The 7,564-nt window shown below is 32.3% G+C and overlaps 1 pseudogene; it reads left to right on the top strand.

Annotated features, from left to right (window-relative positions):
- Nucleotides 1-1,635: 1,635 nt before the first annotated feature.
- LOC148693273 (uncharacterized) lies at nucleotides 1,636-1,776 on the top strand (annotated as a pseudogene).
- The last annotated feature ends 5,788 nt before the right edge of the window (nucleotides 1,777-7,564 follow it).

Raw genomic sequence — 7,564 nt, forward strand, 5'->3', positions numbered from 1 at the left:
ATCATGGATGCTCTTTTAGAAGACATGTCTGCTTGATTGAATTTTACTTAGCTATGTGAGGATAGAAAACTATTAGTTGATTGTTAGGTGTATAACACTCTTTTTACTTTCGATCGGGTTGAAAGTCTCGGCAAGATTTTTATCGAGACCCATGGATGCACCGCTATCTTTCTATTTGTACGCTTCATTTCATTTTAATGAATATCATACTTTTTCTTAAAAAAGAAAAAGAAAATCAGATTAATATCTAATAAAGTATAGACTGATACCAGATTTTGCCTTCTACTATTAATTATACGATTCTGATAACATTCTAGGACTACTACTTGAGAATTGAGAGGATGCGTTCGGATACTTATTTCCAATTCTATGTATGTGGAGCAATGCCCTAGCTAATTAATACCATATTAATTGTTTAAATCTCCACACGTTTCAATTAAAGCTATAAATACAATGATACAAAAATGACAATTACACGTCTAGATTATTTGTAAGATTTTCTCCTTCTCTGAAATATATTTCGCTTTCTCTAAAATTTAATTGTAAAGTTGAAATCAATGGCGTAGCCACCCACAGGGCTAAGGTGGGTTGTAGCCCAGGAAGATTTTCCGTAAGGATAGTGCTATCCATACATTCATTTTTACTTCTTACACACCTCTCTTAATTGTCGATTGTTCGGATCAAATGAATTGAATATGATCACTAACAATATTAATAAGGCTATGTTGGAAGTAAAATGGGTTTGTGAATAGATCTATTCTTTTGTAAACTCATGCTTATAGCCTACCCAATTTCAATACAAATTATTATTTAATGTATATTTAGTAGAGGAGAGGTAGTAAATAATATGTTTTCTGCTAAAAATTATAAATTAGTTCTATCTTCAGTCCCCCTTTATTCTATTCTTTAAAGAAAAGACCATTTATCCTATTTAATTTAGCTTCTGTGCTTCTTACTCAAGAAAAGATTAATAAAGTTCTTTAAATACACAATTAAACCCCTATCTCCACAATTCTTGACTTTCCGTTGCAATTTTCCAATGAATGTCACCTTTGGCACGTTCTTAATCTCTTTATTTACTTATTCTTGATTTAATTAGTAGGTTAATTATTTATATGGTCCTTGAATTTATTGGTTAGGATTATGATTTTGAGAATAATTTATATTATATTGTTGTTCTTTTATATTGATTATTATATAATTTTATATAAGCAAAAAAATAAACATTTAATTTTATGGTACTATTTTCAGCTAGCCCACCCAAGAAAAAAATCCTGGCTCCGCCCTTGGTTGAAATGGCCAAAAATTTGTCCCTCCTCGGTCTTTTAATGGGTTAATTATACTAACACCCCATGAAGTTTATCGAGTTTTCACAAAACCATCTCACGTATAAGACATTACACTAACACCACCTCAGGTTTTAATTCACTTTCACATAACCCATTCAATCAATATTCTGCTAATAAATTGACAACTTTACCTTTATAACTATTTAATTAAATAATAAAGAAATATATTAGAAAAATAAAATATTAAAAATAAAAAAATTAAACATAAAAAAAGAAATTTAAAACTTCTAAACTAGGGTTGCTGTGTCTACCAATCGAGCAAGCCTTTTTGCCTTAGATCGCATCCATGTCTTCCAAGCAAGGTGGAATAGCAAAGCCCTTGGAGGCACCCGAGGCTGAGAAGAAGGAGTATGACGAGTCTGATTTGGCCAATCTTCAGAAGGAAAAAGATGAGGAAAAGGCACTGAAGGAGCTGGGGAGGGTTTAGGGATGAAGGTGGCGATGGTGGGATGGCGGGAGGAAAAACTGTGGGTCGTGGAGCTGGGGAAGGTTTAGGGTTTCTCTCATTTTTCTTTCAATTTTTTAAGTTTTTAATTTTTTTTAATGTTGAATTTATTTATTTTTAATATTTTTTTCCAATATGTTTTTTATTATTTAATTAATTAGCTATAAGGGTAAAGTTGTCAATTTATTAGCAGAATGTTGACTGAAGGGCTTCTATGAAAGTGAATTAAAACATGAAGGGGTGTTAGTGTAATGTCTCATACGTGAGGGGGTTTTGTGAAAACTCGATAAACTTCAGAGGGTGTCAGTGTAATTAACCCGTCTTTTAATCAATGTTGTTGTTCTTGGTTCAGGTAATTGATCTCCTTATAGCCGTTTTTTGTTGACTATTATACGCAAATTGATTGTTGATCAATTTCTCTCAAACTTGAGTTATCAAACGATGTATTTGACAGAACTCAATGAGATTAAAAATAAGCTAAAATTTCAACAAACGTTGTTGCATCATTTCTTAAATGCATTATGTTTTATTTTGCAAGCAGTGGATAGGGCATTTTTCTCAATCTACTACCCCCGATTTATAAAAAAAATTGTCTCTTAATTTAGTAATATCATTTGTAATGAAAAGAATAAGTATTATTTGAATGCTTAACTGTGATTTGTGTAGCTTCCGATATGGTGGCGATGAGACTTATGGATATCAATATTGGTAATGGCTTCTGCACGTCGGTGGAATTAGATGTGCCGTGTGCAAATGCAGGGCAGGACAAACCATTAGATAGATGTACCTCCAAATTTCCTGGATCCAATGGTAACAAAGTCCAGTCACAGTGTGGATATGTCCCTGGGCAAGGTATTGGAGTGTTGAGATGCACGTGCACTCATCGTTGCTAAATTGCTCATGCTATTCTTCTCAGCCGTGTGTCTCTTCATGGATTATTAATATTAATAAGAAGGACAGAAATAAAACTAAATGTTTTTATGATTCAAACAAAATCGTTTTTTTGGTCCTTCTGTATCCTCCTTGCAGGATAAAGTTTAATTGTTGTTGTTGTATTCTTCGTGTGGACTTTTATGATATAAGCAATATTCTCCTTTTTCGCTTTGATGTATTAGAAAAAATTGATGGGATTATTTACTTCTACTCGTAAATGGAGAAAAATTACTATTATATGGATTCAATGTCTCTTGTTGATTCTAAGTTTAAGCTCAGAACATATATGCTTTGTTGAATCACTAGAAGACAAGGATAGTACAACAAATAGGTAAACAACTATTCAAAGCCAAATGTGAAAATCATGAACAAAAACATATTCATAATTAAAAGACATACTGTTTGAATGATTAATGCTAGGGAGACTAAATTTGTAAACTAAATTAGCAAATCAAATGAGGTGTCACCCATAGAAAATGAGCATGTTTATCAATGATTAAGTAATAATCAAATCATCAACTTCCATGCATGTCATTTAGTTTATAAAATTTAGTCTACAAATTTAATTTTCCTAGCATTACTCATGTCTGAATATATCGAGGATTTGACAGTACTCGCTCTCGCACTTACGCAGAGCCGTAGAGTGGGTAAAACAACAGCACTCCACTCTTTGCCATTTGAAGTTGCTTTGTCATAGCACTCTCCTCCATCCATCTTCTTAGGTCACTTGTTCATCTGCAGCGGTGGTCATCCAAATTAGCGAAAAGATCAAATTGAAACACAACTTGTGAGTTTTTCTCCTGTAAATTAAGAGTTTTGTTGTTCTGGTCTTAATTGTGGTTGTTGATATGCATGGATGCTGGAAAGTGTGAATCCATGGGTGCTGGAAAGTGTGTATTTCGGTTTAAGTAGGTAAATTCATGCATGCCAATAATATGTTTGATTAATACCCAAAGAGCTAGAGCGTAATTTGTTTTATGAAATTGTTGAGGATGTGGACTGTGCTGAACTTCATTTTTTTTTTCACGATTTGTGCTGAACCTTAATTGTACCAGTAAACAACCAAATGGTAATGGTGTTTTATTAAGTTCTGTTATTGATATTGATAAGGTTCTTAAATTGAGTTAAACCATACCATTGTTTGATATACCGATTAACAAGTAAATGGGATTACCCTTTGAACATAAGATGGTAAACTACGAATGGTTTAGTTCCGTCTTAGGATATGTAGACAGTCTAATCTATAGGTTAAATACAACAAAAAATAAAAGGAATTTAATTGGTACTACGCAAGCAACTCATAATTTTAGTCATGCCCCATAAATGTTTTTTTTTTTGGGGTGTAACTACTCATCTTCAAGACAAACTTCAAAAAATAATGCACATTTCTACTCAAACAAACTTCAGCATAGAACACTCGTGCAGTGAGCCTCAACAAAAGAACATTAAAAAAAACACGTGAGACAAAACTTTGGAATAGGAAAAAAGAATGTTGCACGTGTCGCACCCCGAACTTGAGATCAGTAGAAAATTCAATCTAGAACGCATAAAAAATTAAATAGAACAAAAAAAACTTAAAGGGATGAAAAATTAATTAAATTCTTCTTATAAAAATAACTCATAATTATTCACAAGGCTAACACAAATAAATAAAGTAAAACTCTAGCCTCACATCTAATCCGATCTCATCCCGCTTACCCCTCTTGACTATCTAGTTCGTAAGCTTGCATAACAATAGAGAGGTGAGCTTCTACTGCTCAATAGGGACATAAAACACAAAACTCAATTAAAACATATAGTCAGTCCTGGAGATTAATGACAATGCATGAATGCAATGCAACTTAACATCCTTTACCAACCCGTTAATATGTATAATAAAACATGGGACATGCACATCACATACCATGCATTATACCTCTGCAGTGGTTTTTCATATATTTTATTATACAAACTAAACCCTGTAACTCAGCCATCCCAAATTCTCCTTTTGTTAGTCATCTTGTCTAACTCCTTGTCACTAGTCTCGAATAAAACTATGTGCACTTTGGGCTAACATGAGAAATGGTACCTACTCAGAGTCAAACTCACAAAAGATCCTTTCCAATTACCTCATTTTTAGAAATCCTTTCTCAACACCGAAGTTTTAACCACATCTTAGACAATGATAAATAATCTCAACTCATCTTTCACATATATGATAGTATATTCCCAACGAATAACATCCTAATACTAATTTCTTAATCAATAACATATAAACACCTGACTAAAACAGTAATCTAATTAGCACATACATCCATATTAATCACCAATAACATGAGAAATGTACACTACATGAAATTTAATAAAATCAAACTCCATATAGGGCACTATATATATAACAGCAAAAGGCCTTATGGTCTCTAATTTAATATATTCAAGCAAAAGGCCTTACATTTTAATTCATTTTCACATCACCCTTCAGTAAAAAATTTGCTAATAAATCGACAATTTTACTCTTATAACTAATTACTTAAACAATAAGGGTAAAGTTATCAATTTATATGCATAATGTAATTAGTCTTAAATGTGAGGGAGTTTTGTAAAAACTCGATAAATCTCAGGGGTTGTTAGTGTAATTAACTCTTTCTTTAAAACTGTATATTTAATACGAAGTAAACATTAACCATAGTAGAAGGTAATTAATTGTGCTTGTTAGATATTTCCTTATACCCTATGCAACAATAATACAATACACATTGCGTTTAGACTTTTTACTACCAATTAATAATATGGAATATACTTGTTATGATATCTATGTACGTCAAATAATATTGTTTTCAGGCATAATATTTCCTAATAACCTATACAATATTAGTTATTCATACATTGCAAATACATTGCATGAGGATCTGTTAATATAGTAATTTTTCATTTCCTATCTAGGTCTAGAAATATTGTGTACTATCATCCTTCTCTGTATAAAGCCCACCCTTCCTTTTAACTCTATAAATACAAAGTAATAGGAGCCACGAGAACAATCCCATCACTATTCGTAGGTTTTCTCTACTTCACTAAAATACTCATAGTAAAATTAGTATGGCTAAAGCAACGTCACTGCTCAACTTTTTTCTTATCATCGTTCTTCTTGGTTCAGGTAATTAATCTCTCGACATTTTGTTACAGTTATTAACATTGTATAATACTAGTAGTTTACATACAAGAATCTATTAACAACGACTTATTTACGCTGGTATAGTAGTCATGGTGTAATTTTAATATTTTTTGTTGTTGTAAAATACCTTCATAATGCTTGACCAATTGTCATTTGTGCAGCTGCACCCATTATCATCTGTGCAGCTGCTGATGGGTGCATAGTTAAGACCCTGGCAGATTACCAATGCCCGAATGAAGGTTTCGATCCACAATGCGACTTGTTATGTAAGCAACGGCTAGATCCCAGAAGTAGGTCAGAATGCGATAGGGAAACTGGCGGGAAAACTAACATATGGTGCACCTGCTTGCTTGATTGTTAGGTGCATTTATTTCTCTATTGTATTGTATCTCTCCATGGAATATCAATAAGGAAGAGAAATAAATAAAAGAATAAGGAAACTAATAAAAAGGGCTTGAAATTTTTGAGTTTTAATGATAATAACAAAATAAAGGGTAAAATGAATAGTACCAGGATTGACTTTTGATGTCAAAATATGATTTTTCGTTAACGTGAACAGTACCGTGAGTTTTTCGTTAAAATTCCCAAAAGAATATGCAAGGTATTAATAGTTTCTGGTTCAAAATTTCAGCTTTGCTTCCAAGGTTTTGAGTTTTGAACTTCCCCGCCTCCAGTATTGATTCAGAAAAAAGAATATGTCTTGCATATATTCAGCAACAAATAAAATTTAATTATTTGCCTTGTTAACCATTTTTCCCCTTTTGCACATCCTTTTTAATTTTGGGTCATTGATTTTTCTTTAATTCGTTAATTCAATGGCTAGAAAATAAAACCGGTGGGTGGAAGTTGAACAAAAGGTGCATAAATTATTTTTTTAATATACGGGTCCGTTAATTAAACTTGTCATGTATTCATGAAAGCCAACGACATCTTTCCTTCTCAAAAGAATTTTCCTGCTAAACAAAACATCAGAAGTCTGGTAACCCTACAATCAGATAGTTGGGTGCGAGAACCGAGCAGCATAAATAATTCGTAATACTAACATTGAAACTAAAAATCCATGAAACTCATGGATTTAATTTATTTAATTCATTTGATGAAGAGAGGAGTTAGTTAGGTTGTTGTGTAATCTGTTAAATAGATGATTGTGCAGTTGTAAGGCTGTTAAGCCAAGCTGTGCTAATATATAGAGTATATGTGAACGATTGTAACAACTTCTTGATTAAGAGAAATATACAGATTTTTCTTCCTCTTGATTCAACTTCTCTCTTCCTCACTGAGAGTCTGTTTCTTGGTTGACAATGGCTTACTGCAATATTACTGTTTATATGCTCAACACTCCCTTGCTATTTCTTTAATCCCAAAATTTGAAACAAGTAAATTGATAGCGGGGGATCAAAATCGGAGTTTTGTAAATTGCGAGAGGGCTATGTTGCCATTAGTTTAAATCTAAACGTACATTCAGCTTAGTAAAGTAAAAAAAAAAAAAAACGAAAAAAAAAAAAAAAAAAAAAAAAACTCGAAAGTGTTTGAGTTAGCAAGTGGCGGATCCAGGATTTTAACATAGGGTGGTCCAAATATAAAAGCTCAAAAAAAAAAAAAAAAAAAAAGACGAAAATATCATTGAACAAATAAATGGCAAACTACAATTTTTCATTCATAATCTTTGTGCTAAACAAGCTAGAA

Source organism: Pyrus communis, chromosome 11 (genome assembly GCF_041283825.1).
Source record: "Pyrus communis isolate YQ-2024b chromosome 11, ASM4128382v1, whole genome shotgun sequence".
NCBI classification, from domain to species: domain Eukaryota; kingdom Viridiplantae; phylum Streptophyta; class Magnoliopsida; order Rosales; family Rosaceae; genus Pyrus; species Pyrus communis.